We start from the raw sequence: 15239 nt of genomic DNA, 5'->3' as shown, positions 1-15239 counted from the left end.
TCGAAAACCTGTGAAAAAAAGGGTGAAAATGTGTTAATGAAAATGTCAGATACATACGTTAATAACTCAGTATCTGTCAGTGGGTTATGATTTAAAATCTCAGACAAAATATCAAATTCAACATTGACCTTACTATACAAAAATACATATATATTTGTCACATAAGATAAAATCAGCCCTTAAAATTTAAATTTTAATGGAACGAAGGAAAATGATAGTTAGATATATGTATTAGACTACGGTCATACAGTATATCCCAAAAATGCTACACCACGGCGACCTAAATGCAAGTTTTTCAGCAAATTTGGTAGGTGGCCATATGGCAGAATTTTTAATCGGGAAGCAAAAGTTGTATTTTTAAACACCATGGAGGTTTTAAGAAAAAATGTTAAAATGTTACGGTGACTGGATGATTTTCTGTAAAAGTTAACATCGGTCAGTGGCCTCCCGGGCACATTTTGAGGTCACACAGTGCCAGTCTGGTGACAGGTGGAGATGGTAACTTGTATCTTCCTTGAAGCCCCAAAGCACTTTACAGTCACACATTCACACACTGATTGTGGCTCCACTGCCGAACACTGGCACCACCTTTCCACCAGAGGCAATGAGGGGTTTAGTGTTTTGCCCAAGGACACTTTAGCCCATGGGCGGGCAAGGTGGGAATAAGCTGTCTAATCAAGGGTCGACTGCCCTACCGCTGCATCACTGCCAATCATTACAAAATCGGGCAAGCTGGCCGGCCGCAGCTGGATCACCGGCCGGCGCCAGCTCTGGCTGAATAACGTGTTCATATCTCTGGATGGTGGCCGTCCATACCAAGTGCCATTGGTTCCCAGCCCCCCAGTATCCCTGGGGTGTATAAAAAGTGGCCATTCTGCACCCCCGACAGTCATCTGACGGCCGGTGTCTTTATTCATGAGCACCCCAACAAATTTCAAAAAGGGGCAGCGGCATGAAACCTTGAAGATTCTGCCCATGTCTCCAGGTTTCAGTTGTATATGTGACCGTAGCATTAACTTTAGCATTTTTGAGTATAGTGATGTGTCAGATGTCAAAAATACACCATTGTGGATCACTAATTTATTACACAACGTTGAACACCTCTTTGTTTTCAATAAGCTAAAGGTAACAGGAGGGATGTTATTATTTAGTTTAATAACTCATATACTCTTCAAAAAACAGCTTTTGATTACTCTACCAAACTCGGAAAGTCACTCCAAGCTTCAAACACTGTATTATTATGTTATTATGGAGAGTATCTGCATTCCTCCATGTTTTTATGCTAGCTGTCTCAGAGTAAATATGCTCAAGGCTGATAAGTTTTTACATTTATGCATTAATGTATCAACAAGTATGGGTCTGAAATAAAATTAGCTGTCCAGCCCCCATTTCCCTCATGCCGATAGTACGCAGAAATGTTGCCAGCTGAGAAATTGAATGCACGAAACCTGAATGCTGTTCCGAATGGCTCGTGTGATCCTTCATATGGCAAACCTGTTCCGATTAAATTATAAGCCATCAAAACACACATGAGTGATTTGCACACCCTTGAGTGTGTGACAAGCAGAAAGAGTGGGATGTGAGTCGGTGAACACTTTTGCCTGCACAAAAACCTCCCTCTTTTCTTCCCTGGCATGACTTGTTTTTGCCTCCAGCAGTCTCTTTGGAAAGTCAAAAAGGGCATTCATGTGTCATGAAAAAAAAAATCTTTAGAAGAATTACACTTTCCTTTTGCACTGTTGTCTAAATTGTCTCAATTTTTAAGCAATGTTTGAATGATTTATTTTTATCTATTTTTTCTTAATTCTAAATTTTCTTACCTGACATTCACAAATTGATGCTTATATAACCCACAGACATGAAATCAGTTTGTTATTTATAACAGACCATCACCTGTATCTAACAGCAGCAGGAGGTATCCCTCAGCCAGCCGGAGGACATGAGTGTGTGTCATTGCCGTATCAGTGTTGACTTTGTGCTGCGGTGGGGTTTCCATTGCCGGGTTGTGGTAATGACTGTTTCTTTTCAGAGAGGTAGCTCTGCCTGCTGAGAGCAACTTAGTCCATACCAGGTCAGTGAACGGTGAGACACTGACCTCTCAGGCTGTTGTGTACAGTCTGCTCCCGCTCTGCAGGAAGTGTATTGTGCGCTCTGCTCTCGCTTCACCAGAGTAGACTGACTGTTGCTCCCCAGGGAGCAGCTGTCACGAGGAGGAAATCAGCTTTAAGAGGAGCCGCTAACGTGTGTCTGAAGATGTAAATGAAAGCAAGACAATAATTAGCTGCTGGCCGTGCTGACTGCTATCAAAAAGGGTTTTCCTTCCAACATTTCAGGAAATATTAGTAGCACTTCTAAATATATAAATTGCAAATAAACTTGACAGTTTTACCTGGATTTCTAGATCAACAAGAAATAAAGGAAAGCTGCTCTTTATAATATGTGAGATTAAGAAACTGGTGTTTGCCAACAATTACCACTGAAAGAACCAAGATCCACGGGGAGCCTACATTTCACTGTTGGACGCCTTGCCTGAGGATTTGTCTCCCAAAGAGTTTCTGCATCTTTGGACATTTTTTTATGAATTAAAAAACATTTCTTGTGAGTCATATTAGTAATTATCTTGTCTTATGTTGTGTCATATTTAAAACCAAGCATGTGTCATTTAGTTTTTTTAATATTAAAATGTATTTTATGTATTATTTTACTGTCGTTTTAGCATTTCACTTCATTTCAAATGACCCAATTTTCTAGTTTCTTTTTTACAAGAAAATATTTCAAAGTCACAGCTAATGTAGGTATACAACAGTGAAAGTACTTATACCACAAATCTTTTTAAAAATAAATATTTTTAGTGTAAACTGAAAACTAGAAAATAGTCATTTTTTGGATTATTAATATACCGGTATACATGCACAACAGCACAAGCTTCCAATAATATTGTGCTGAGATGCTTCAATATTAATAGATTTCCATGTTGAGGTTATTCAATTTAGAGATTCATAGATTAACATCAGTTATTTGTTAAAAACTGTTGCACCCTGGTCATTTATTTGGGAGAAGATTGCAGTTGACAGATTAAAAATATTTAATAAAGTTTCATATTCAGCAATTTTGATTTTGCAGAGGTTGGTTTACTTTTAGCACTCTAGACCAAACCAAAGTCTTAAGGAGCAGACATGGGGTTGCCCCAAGTGAGACCTAGTCTCTTTTTGCTCTCTCAAGTGGCTAGCTACGACCCTCAGGACGTTCCCCTGTGTGGATCAGTTCTGTTCAGACCCTGCTGTAAATGCAGGATCTGATTCTAACAAGTTGATCAGAAGCGTAATGTGAGATGCAGTGGTGTGTCTGCAGCTAAAAAAAGAAATCAGAATGTCAATCTTTGTTCACTAAAAGATAAAACAGATAAACAGAAAATTCATTATTTCAGTCTATTCTTCAAGAAAACCGCGCACAAAGTAGAGTAAAGACTGTCACTTACAGAGTTCTAGATGGATCAGAAAAAGTGTTCAGAAAAGGTAGAAAGTGCAGTTTGTTCTGAATGCTGCATTTTTGTTTTTTGTGATATCTACAAAAACTCTATCGGAGGCCACAAATGGGTAACTGGAGTTTTTACATGTTTTGCTCCCGAGATATTTATTCAGATACTGATTAAAAAGATTGTTAATCTTTTTAAGGTCAGAACAACATTCTCTGTTGCATTTTTCCTCATAGTTAAAGCAGTTTAATGCTAATAAAACAGCAAAAGAGCAGTGATTTCTCTCAGACTGCAAAAACTTTGGTTCCACTAAATAACTTGGTAATTTCATTGACAGAGTCTCATTTTGTCTCATCTAATTAAGCAACACGTCAACAAGTGCATTTTTCAGTTGTCACTTATAACTTCAGCTTAATTAAGTATTTACTTGCAAAGGTGACGTGGAGACGCTATTTAGTGTTTTGTCGTCAAAAGATCGTTTTTAAAGTGTTAACATATATGATAAGGCCAAAAGTCACAGAAAAAAAAACGTTAACGCAACTCAGAATACATTACATTACATTAACATGGTATGACAGTTTTACATACAAACAGTAAAAGATATTTAAGGCTGATATTTTTGTAAAAAAGCAATGACGAGCTGTTTTCATTTCCACGACCTCCACCTCCACTTCCCTTTAGCTCTCCTTTATAGAATAAGTGTAAAAATATTTCAAGGTCTTTGTGGTATAGAGCTTTTTTTTTTTTTTACACCAATGTTAGCTTGAGCTATAAGCTAGCAGGAGATTGTGTAAACAAAGGGCTGATGGGAAATTAGTGGAACTAAGTTCTGTGTCCACAACCCAGAGGCAAATTTCTGATGTGCTACTGCCGCTCTGCAGTAACTATGTCCTAGAAAATGACACAGGGTTTGGATTTTGTCTAAAAGGGCATCATCATGATTAAAAGACCACTGGGAACGCTTTTACAATGCATCTAAAGATGATTAGAGTGGGACTTGGAGAGCACAACAAGGACCATAAGGCATCATTTTTTCCCCACTTTTTCTTATGCTGTTGATTTTTATTAATAATCTGCTTTTATTTAAAACAGAAGTGTTAAAATGTTTCCCCCCTTGATTTACTGCCCATTTCTCCAGCCAGCTGGTTTCAATGGGAGCCATTAATCCTCAGCTGCTGAACCAGAGAAAATCTCTCACCTAGGAAAATGTGGTGGCATCAAGCTAATCAAATCCACACAAGCATTTAGAAATGTATAGAAATCCTTCCTGACCAGCTACCTACAGTAGTCCTTAACTCATATTCTGTTTAGTGGAGGCCAGGTCTTGCTTTTCCCAACTGGCAGAGGGCAACAGTCATGCTTCTGCTTTAGTGTGAAACATTTCAGAGAATAAGCATAGAATTTGTGCTCGATCATGTTTGCATTCCTGGTGCTGGACAAACATGCACCGGAGACTGAGATAAGACGGTGTGGCCCACACATCCATGCTCCACTCATTCAGCTGCTGACCTGCTCACCCCTCTGCTTCCTTGAAAATAAAAGCTGAATATGTTAATCGGCCTCTCCCAGCAGTGGATTGCTGATTGGCAGCTGCTCAAAAGGCCGAAAACAATGTTTTTTTGTTTTGTTTTGCTTTTTTGCATATTTTGCTATGTAAAATGAGCATTATTTTTAGTCAGATTTTACACGACGAGAAAGTATGTTTCTTGAAAAACCATATCACCAAAAGAAAAAAAAAAAAAAAACCTATTGTCCCATTATGCTTTTTGTAATGCATATGTTTCAGAGTCCGCAGGGTAAAAGAAAGAGGTGATTCATGAGCTGGAAGGATGGAAGTAGAGGAGCTCCACAAACATAATACTGCATAATTGTAATAGAGATGTGCTGCAATTCAATTTAAAAGGCCGGCGAAAGCAATGTTTCAGCTGATAGAGACACAGATGAGATGGAAAAATGAAAATCTATGGATGAAAATGAGTAGATTTAATTGCTGAACATGGTTTTCTGATTAATAACTCATTTTTTTCTTTTTTGATGATTCTTCTCAAAGAAACAGAGGGAGGCTTTAGAAAATGTCACTAAGCAAAATGTCACATCAAACACAAAGTTTGAAAGATGCTGCTGACACACCATCTTGTTATGGAAATTTACACTGATAGTGTAAAGCAAGTCCACAAAAATGTATAAATGCTTGTGAAAGAAATGAAAAAAAAAGATTAAACAGAAGTTGTGACATTGCTGTGTGTCGCTCCACGCCTGCAAATACGTGGGGTAGAAGAAACCGTTATAGAACAAAAAATCCAAACAGACCTTAACAACTAAATCCATTCAGTAAAACGTTTTTAGATTTTGAGCTGAAGCAAACCTTACATGTTTCTGCTTTATAGGTTGGTTAACTCACATCAGCCGTTCCACATGTTCTAGTGCTTCTTTTAAAAATGTGTTAGCCCTGATTTTGCTTCACCATCTGTTACATTCATCATCTGTGTATTTAGAACATCTATTACTGATTTTCCATGTAGGCAGAGACAAAGAATGAATAGAACAATCACTTTACTTGGTATAAAAACGCGTGTTAACCCAGGCGCTTTGCTTTTAATTAATTAAGGACGCTGATGTTCTGGGTGATCATTTTCTTTGCCTGTGATCTTTGCTCCTCTTATCAGTTTGGTCTTGACTTGATCCTGGGAACTGAATGTGAAGTTCAGGCTAAAATGAAACATATAACCACTTTGAATCATAAAAGCTGCTTTGTGCCTGCTTGGTTGATAAAAGAGTCTGCACCCATCAGGTCTGAGAGAGGTCCATTATGCACCTGTTACAGTACATCTAAGAGAAATGTCCTTTACTGGATTCAGGCTCATTTCTATTTCTGACGGTCAAAGCATGTGATCTTATTCTTTTTACCCGTCCTTTATTTTTTCCCCCTTTTTTGTAAAGCTAATAAATTGCATTTTTATTACTAAATCGTAATCTAGGTAGTTTTAATAAATAGGTAGGGGTGGGATTATATAAGTTCGCTTCTTCCCACTCCTTTTCAAGCAATCAATCAAACTCTACTGACTTTAGTTAATTATCACAAAAATGAATGAAGAAAATGTGACATAAATGTGTTTTATTTTCGTTTTCTATTTTCTAATCAATGCATTTAATTGTTTCTGTAATGAGTTTGAAATAATTGTGTTTTGTCCTGTATTTTTTCAATCTATGCTTGAAATAAACCAATCAATCAATCAATCAATATTGAAGAATACTGCTGCTTTACTGGCATATATCTAAAAATGTGTTTTTATTCAAATTTCTTGTCCTCTAAATGATAAAAGATTACAAAAGATATAAAAACAAAACAGAAAACATTACAGAAGCCCAAAAGAGACATTCGGTCCAGTTTTTTACTAACCAAAACCCACTGAGAGCCACAAAGTCTAAATTTAGTCTAGAAAGCAATCCAAATATGAGCGGGCAATGCAGCGATGTGCATCTTTGCCGAAGGTATTAAATGTGACCAACATGAATTTCTATCGGCTTTTGTGCTTGATTTTACTAAAAATATGTGCAAATAATATCAGCCAAAATATAACCTGTTAGAATAATATCTGCCCAAATGAAAGGTCAATATTTTTAATAAAACATCCAATATTGGAGGATATCGTATATTTGTATTTTGATCTGTGAATGATCTAAGAGAGGAAAACACATGCAGTTAGGCAGGGCATTTATAAAATGAGTACTAGATTTTTTTTGGTCATAATTGGTAAAGTTACCTTTAATTATTTACATGAAATTGTGTTCAGCAGTTCATTTACAAAACCGGAAGTCACAATTCACATTTACGGCCCTGTCAGCATTTTGTCTGATATAGTGTAGTATATTAGAGTATGTGCTTAAGTAACTAAATTAATTTTATTCAAATTGTTAGCATTTTTCTTTAAAGCTGAGGGCCAAAATTATGGAGCCGTATGTGGCTCTAGAGCAGGGATAGGCAACTCCAGGCCTCGAGTGTCTGAATGATTTCCAGATTTCCAAGCCCTACTTATGTCTGATTGCCTTGTTCAGGTGTGTCCAGCCAATGAGAAGATGCCAGAGCAGGCTCTCGAGGCCTGGCGTTGCCTATCCCTGCTCTAGAGCCTCAGGTATAGACCCCTGGTTTAGAACCTTTGTGGTCTGCTCTGTCCTTTCTTCATTGAACACTTCTTCTTCATGCTCCTGTAAGTGTATTTCAACTATTGCAAAGTCAGTTCATAATTCATATTTTGAGATCATAATTTGAGATCATAATCACTATGGCATAATGCCAAGGGTCCATTCTTCGCTCACTATTCTGATTTATGTTCCACTGATCTCTTCCTGTGGGCCTGCATGCAGTGTGAATGTGGCCAGTGACTGACCTGAATATCCAGGCATTATACACCTCTACAGGGAGTCTCTGGCTTTGAGAAGCATTGTGAGCAGGGTAGTGCTGTGAGTTTACATCCATTGTTAATACATCTTTTTCTCCAAGGGCTGCATCTCGGGGCATGTTGGGGGCTACCGTGATCTCTTAACTCCAACTTAGATGAATAGAGCAAACGTAAAGAGGGCTGTCTGGAAATATCTACGCTCTTTTTCTTCTTTATGCTCATTAGGAAGCTTTCAAGAACGGTGCCTAGTTTAGTAACTGCAGAATTTCAAATTTGCTGCGGTGCAATGGGGTTCTGTACAGTCTAGTTGGAGTTACTGGATTCTGGGATAAAGTGGACTAATTTTGCTTGGGTTGTAGTTGTTTTCTTCAGCATAATTTGCACACCAGGGAGAGCGATCCAGCTGCGATGAAAGGAAACTCTTTCATAATTCATGGATCTGTAAATGTGGGGGCAATGTGCTAATGGGCAATGAGCTCCTATGTAATGAAACACAGCATTAAGAAATTTAAGAACAGTGCATGTCATGAGACCCAGAGGTTTGTAATGAATTTGGAGGTGAAAGTGTATTTTTTGAGTTCATTCAATTTCATTTTGATATGCTAGGTGAGGTAATTATCTCGCTGTTCGGAGAGAGATGCTTCTTAAGCGTATATGGCAGCTGGAAAATAAATAAAAAGGAAACCAAACTGAACATGATCATGAAATTTCCTGTCTTGTTGCTGGCGTCTGAAATTCAAATTGTTGACATGAAAAGATCTTTTGAAGTGACACTTAAAGACCCCAACACAGGCCAGACATTCTTGCCAAAATAAATCATTAAAACCAAGAGATAAAAGCAAGGTAGATGGACAGATTGGAGGAAATAAGACACAGGAAGAGGGAGTGAGTTGGAGACAAAGACAGCAAGAGCATGCTAAGGAAGCACGCAGCTGCAGCAGCCTTTGTTCTCATGCCACATTTAGAAAAAGGCCACTTCAGTGATGCCGGATGTTTCCAGCAAATAGCACAGAAGAGATGAGGAAAGAGGTAGGAGAGGTAGAAGAGCTGTTTGAGATTCTGGAAGGGCCTCAGTCCTCCCTGTCACTCGTCCATCCTTCCCTGGAAACAAAGAGCATTATGCATGAAGCCCAGAAGGTCCGTGAGGCGGCACCATGCTGTCGCCCACCTCCAGTGTACAAAGTCGCCTCAATGCAGTTTCTCCAAGAAGTCACAGTGCAGAGTTACACAATAAAAAAGGTCCAAGTCACACGAGGGGTGAGAAGTGATAATTTATGCATCTTTCAGCCATGACCACCCCCTCATTACTCTTACTGAAGTGTGACTAACAGCAAGTCACCTTTCAGATATGACACTTCTTTTCCACTGGATAGAGTCTGAATAAAAATGGCGTGCAGAGAGCTATAAAAGATATTCAAATGCATTGTGTCCCTTTCTTTTGAAGTCTCAAAGTGCTGTCTTGGATTTTTCAGTCAATTTCTGTGGAATTTTCTCCTGGGTAAAAGTGCCAAACTTCCTTATTCTGCTGTAAAGTTTATAAAGAGATGGAGATGTGGCAAGCCGCTAAAACACTATGCAGCACGGAGTCAAACACACAGCAGGGAGGGGATATGAAAAATATGATAAAGACTGAGTCAGATCAGAGACGGAGCTATGTGATGCCCCGATAAAGGGGTGGTGAAACATTCACCTTTGAATGCATTTTTGAACACATCGCTGGCGGGAGTCCCCGCGTGTCAAGAAATCTGAGATAAAACCTGTCACAGATCCTGACATTCCCCTGCTTGTACAATGTTTGTGCTGACATTTTCCAAATATGCATGGTACTTTTTGTATGCCTTTTGCCACATTTATCTGCTTGTTCAGGATATACAAAATGTAAAAATGACCTGGTTTCTGGATTAAAGGATGTTGAAGGATTCAAGTATTAAACACATGGTTGTATACCATTTTTCTCTGGCAGATTAATTTAGATTTAAAGGATTGAAAATAAAGCACATCGCTTTGATGAAGATATTAATATAAGGGCTGTGAACGTTAACGATCAAAAAGAATGAACACGTTAATGTTTATTAACGCAAATTAATTATACCTCACAACGAAACAGTCCTTTACTTTGTATTGGCGGTTCAGGGTTCCATGGTGTACGTTAAAACACTTTGTCGGGTTTTATCCCACTTATATCATGGTAACTACAAAATAAATAAATATTCAATCGGTTTTTAGTACTTTAATCTTATTATTTGTGAAACGAAGAGGCTGAGACGTGTGGATCCAAGTGCAATTTCTTTAATGGAGTTAGCGAGCTTGTAAGAACAAGCCAGAATCGTACACAGGAACCAGGTATAGAGGTCAAACTGGAGCGAGGCAGGAGGGCGAGAACAACAGGCAAAGCTCAAAACACGGAGAGGCAATAAACAGAACAATGCTTAGACTGAATGTTAAGGAAAATGATTCAAGACTTCGGATGGAACTGAGTGGCGAACAGGAATATAAACAGTTTGCTGATGATGATGAAGAACAGCTGGTGAAGACAGGAGCGGAAGTGAGCAGAGGCAGTCGGTACTCTGGGGAGGGTTCTCTCTGGTGGTAGGAGGATGACATGGCAGGTTGGTCCCTGACAATTTGTTTGATTTTTGACAAAAAGGAGACTATTTCAGTTATGGTTCAGCATGTTGTCAAGGCAACACGACAACGTGTTGCACTACCAGGGTTATGTTACTACTTTTTTTCAGGTCTGCAGGTTCTAATGGTTGTGTATCAGCATCTTTATTTTCTTGCAGTAACACTGCAGACATAAAAGTCTTTAGAGTTCTGTTTATCTTACTGTTGAGGTGTTTTGTGCACACAATTTACACTTCTGGGTTAACACTAGATCCATTAAAAAATTTCAGACAATTAAAAATGAAGGAAAAAAATTTCTCCTTGGCCTACTTTTGTTCAAAAGTTGCATATTTTCATATAAATTTACATTGTGATTCATAGTGATTAGTCACAGCACAAAAGTGTGATTAATCTGATATATTTTTTTAATTGATTGACAGCGCTAATTAAAAATAAATGTTCTAAATGTGCAGTTTTTTGTTTTATTACATATTGTGATTATTCGCAGATGGTGGTCAGCAAATATTATATTTATTGATTAATTATTTTCCACGTTTGCGATTAATTTGTTAAATTTTTTTAATTGATTCCCGGCCCTAATTAAAATATGTAAAATATTGGCTTGAAGGTTTTTTTTGTCCTAGGAGGCTAAATACTGCAAACAGTTGGTATAGCATGTGGATTCTCAGCTTGTTTGTGTAAATGATGTCAGCACCCAGTCCTGTTCTAATAATAGTTAATGAATAGTGTTCACTCTCAGCTTGGTGCAGCACTTTTTTTTCTCAGTTTGTTTCCCAGTCTGCGAAATCATGCTATCTGTTTATTTACACAGTCTTCCTCCCACAGACCAGACAAGCAGGTCAGCAGAATTAATGAATCAAAATTGCAGGTAGGTGTTATACTCTGTCTTTTTTCTTTCTCAGTCCTTTTTAGACTATGTTTCGTTGAGACTTTCCACGCTGTCCCTGTTAAACAGTGAAATGTGTGCGATCCCTCACCATAGAAAAAAAAAAAAAAGGTGTCACTTTGAATTCAGCTTTGTCACACCACAGCTTGAACCGGCAGGAGACAAATATTGGTTTTGTGTCAAAAAGCTACTTGAAAGTTGGATGTGTTAATCTTCTCACTAATGGCCTGGCAAAGGCTTTCTTATTATTCAGGTCCCAACCTCCCTCCACTGAGGGTGTCTCCACAAGGTTAATTAGTGGAAGGTCCCGTGAGGTTTCCCACTCAATGAGAGCTTAGGATAGTGGAGGTGCCTCAACACATACAAGGTTAATGGAGCCTTGGATAACTCTCTCCTTCCTGTTCGTGCATCCACACAAACCCAAATGGAGAATCTTACTGTGCCTGAGTCTGCCTCTGAGTTGGAGAGTGAGCTGCAGGCATTAGCCAAGATGACATTTGCATCAGCTGGCAGTCAACACATTATTTAAGAAGGGAAAGTAAGGTACAAAAAAAAAAAAGAAACAAACAGCTGCTATTTTCCAATAATATTATGTGAAAGCTAAGAAGCTGAATCATTGTGTGTGCAAAAGCAGCAACAAAAGAAACCATTTCCTCAACTGAGAAATGCATTTGGATATCATTTTGCCCTGAAAACCATTTCAGAAACCATCATCCATCAGTGATCTTGCAGCGTCGCAGCTTTTCTGATGTGAGCAATAATGCCCGTACTCCTGGGTTTGAGCTAATCTGGAGGCCATGAGTGTATCTGTCATCAGCTCCCCAGAGAAAGACACAGTAACACAAGGCTTAAATCAAAGAAATAACACACACATAGAATGAGGCCCCGCTGAGGTCACCGTGTCACAAATGACTTTGCATCCAGAGTCACACTCAGGATTGCACCTTTGAATAAAGTGTGTCTTCGAGCCATTCCCTCAGGCGCATGGTCGTACACCTTGCCCCTCCTGTTTTTCTACTTCCCTTCCACCTCCCTGACCTTCATCGGGAAGAACATGATTTATCACACCAATACCCCTTGAGTGTACTGATTGCTTTGATTTCTCGATTGACATTTTCCACGATTCTACTCGCATCCATTTTTTATGCTTGCTCTGACTTAGTGTGCATGCATCCTTAGATGTATTTTTTTTCTCACAAAAAAAAAAAAAACACTGAATGCCTCCAGCTTTATGTGCTAGAATCATTTTTACCTGACATTGACCGGATTTAAAGGCTGGTTAGTACATCTCTGTCTGTCTACACATCTGCTGGTCCATGTTAGAGCTTGGCCTTCAAAAGAAAAGGGGATGAGAGGGATCCTGCTGCTTCTCTGAGGTCACAGGCAGAGAGGGTGCTGATATGCTCTGTTTTTTTTTTAAAGAGGAATGAATTGCAGTAGAAGAGGAGCAGAAAGTTTGAAAGCTTGACCCAGTCCTCCTTTGGTGTCGAAGGTGGCAATACATGTGCTGCGAGTCTTGTGAAGGAATCTGGCGCTTCTTACTCTCATTTGCACATCTGAGCGCCCTCCAAGTCTCTGTTGGCCTTGCCACTGTGTTCCTGACTGTGTTTCCTTGTGTGTGAGGTTTTGTTTGGGTTATCAATTCAGCGCTCGTCTGTGCAGCCAGCCATGCTGCGTGTGATACTGGAGGCTAAAGAAAGAGAAAGAAACAATAGAGTCTCCTACTAAAGCAAGCTTTTTCTGATGTCACCTCTGCTTATGCTGTTGAAGTTGAGAATTTGTCAGCATTAGATTTCCTTTGAGAGAACACAAAAAAGGGCCTCAATAACTGCCTCTTGCTGCAGTGCAGCAGAATAATGCCCAAGATCAGCATGGTACGTCATTTACCTTGCAGTGCTGAAGGCCTATTGTTGCTAAAATGCATTTAGTTACATGCATACTAACAGGTAACTCACATCCATTAGGACTAATTTCATAATAAATTAAAACACAATCTCATTCCTACTTTGATCCAAGCTAGTTTTTTTTTCTCCCATCCAGGGATGTGCAGCAAACCTGCAGGAACATCACACACTCATAGAGCCAATACTTCACAAGGTCTGTTTGATGCATCTGTCTCCAAGCATGGCACTCACTGTGTTATTCCACAGCACATTAATGGAGGGCTTCCAGCTGAGTGTGGCTGACAGGCATCTGGGGTAGAGAGATAGCAGAGATGTGGCAGCTTCTGTCATCGTATTGATTCAATCTCCAGCACTGACATTCACAGCAGACACAAGCCAAGCCTCTGCAATCTTATGTTCTGTGGCTGTTATGGATTTTAGGGCAGAAAAGTGAAAGTTGTGGTGGGTAAGGCTGCGGCTTAGCAGTCAACCCAGCAAGATTGTGTGGGGAAGAAAATGTGTTTAGCAGATCAAAATCTGTGCAAAGTGTGGACTTTAATGAGAGGAGAAGAGGAGGGGCGTAGACTCATCCATATGCACCGTGTGACATTGTGAACTCCGAGGGTTCAAAATGAAAATGATGACTAATTATGTTTTCCATCTGTCATATTAAAAGATGTGCTGAGCATGGAGAAGCTATGACCCTGTTCTCCCCTTCCCCATTCTGTTTGCCCAATTTTTGTGTTTATCAGCACTTTTTGAAGTAATTTTTGCCTATTTTAACCCCCTTTAACCTTTCAATTATTCTTCTTATTTTGTGTGTAAACCAGCTGCTGAGCTTGCTTCTGTACTCAAAATTTGAGGAAAGCTAATTATCTTGTTTCTTATGATTTTAACATTTTAGAGCTTTAACACAAGTTAATCTGCAAAACTACAGTTTGATGCAATTATAACCAAAATAATTGTGTTACTTCATTTCACAAGTAGAGAAAATAGTGTCATCATTAAACAATTGTAACTTGTAAGAACGTCAACACAAAGGTTTGTGCTTCATTTGAGCAAAATATGTGACAAGGAAAAGACAATAAAATCTTAAATCTTACAAACAAACTGTCATGAATCGGTCCCCTGTCTCCCTCTCCGGCCATCAGCGGGATTCATCACCTAAGCTCCGCTCAGTGCGAAATCTTGTTTGTGCCACCCTGCCTGCATCACTGAGCATTCGCATCCTGACCTGATCTTCTGGTTCATCTGACCCTACGTCGTCTTCAACTCTGATTGTTTGCCGCCTGCCTCAACCCTCACCTGGACCCTGACCACACTGGTTGTTCTCTGATGCTCATGTTTGACCTCTGCTTGCCTGACCCTGATTTAGCTTTGTGGACTTTTAGCTGTGCTTCGCTCCTGTTCGACTATCTGTGCCAATAAAACCTAATACACTTGGATCCAGCCATCTGCCCGTTTGTGACAGATACAAAAATATAGTCCTAAGCCACAGAGCCATTGAGAAAAGTCTTTGTTTACAGTATTATGTGCTAATTATGTACCCACCATCTTTCCACAGATATTAGTCCATGCATTCCAAAGCACTCTGTCAAAGGAAGGCCCCCACAATTACAATCACCTCACGCACTCTGTTACTTTCCCACAGTAGAATAAAAATCAATCAAAAAGCTGATTTTTAGAGAAGACATCTCCACTTTCTCAAATTCAGCAGGCCTGCTCCTCATTTGCGCCTGACAACACCTGGGGGTTTCGAAAACTCAATACAAGTGCAGGCCACTCGTGGCCCTGTGGTCAGCAACATGTAGCTTAAGGGTTGCTGCTCTATATCCTGGTCCCTGTTAACTTGTCCCTCTGTTGCACCACTGTGGTGCCCTTGAGCAAGGTCCTTAACAGCTATGAATGTGAAACTGTGAATGTGGACAGTGTCTCCTTAAAAAATGGTGTTCAGAGCAAAGTGGCAGCAA

General features: G+C 39.4%; 1 long non-coding RNA gene across 1 annotated transcript; it reads right to left on the bottom strand.

Moving 5' to 3' along the window:
* Positions 1 to 10164: 10164 nt before the first annotated feature.
* LOC112144534 lies at positions 10165 to 14471 on the bottom strand. The gene is made up of 3 exons (XR_002918909.2): positions 14373 to 14471; positions 13522 to 13579; positions 10165 to 10458 (listed from the first exon to the last, which is right to left on the bottom strand). It is a non-coding gene; the product is annotated as an uncharacterized LOC112144534 (long non-coding RNA).
* Between the last annotated feature and the right edge of the window lie 768 nt (positions 14472 to 15239).

The sequence above is a fragment of the Oryzias melastigma genome, linkage group LG5 (genome assembly GCF_002922805.2).
Source record: "Oryzias melastigma strain HK-1 linkage group LG5, ASM292280v2, whole genome shotgun sequence".
In the NCBI taxonomy this organism is placed as follows: domain Eukaryota; kingdom Metazoa; phylum Chordata; class Actinopteri; order Beloniformes; family Adrianichthyidae; genus Oryzias; species Oryzias melastigma.
Note: the sequence above shows the minus strand (reverse complement) of the source record. Positions and strands in the feature narration are given on the sequence as shown.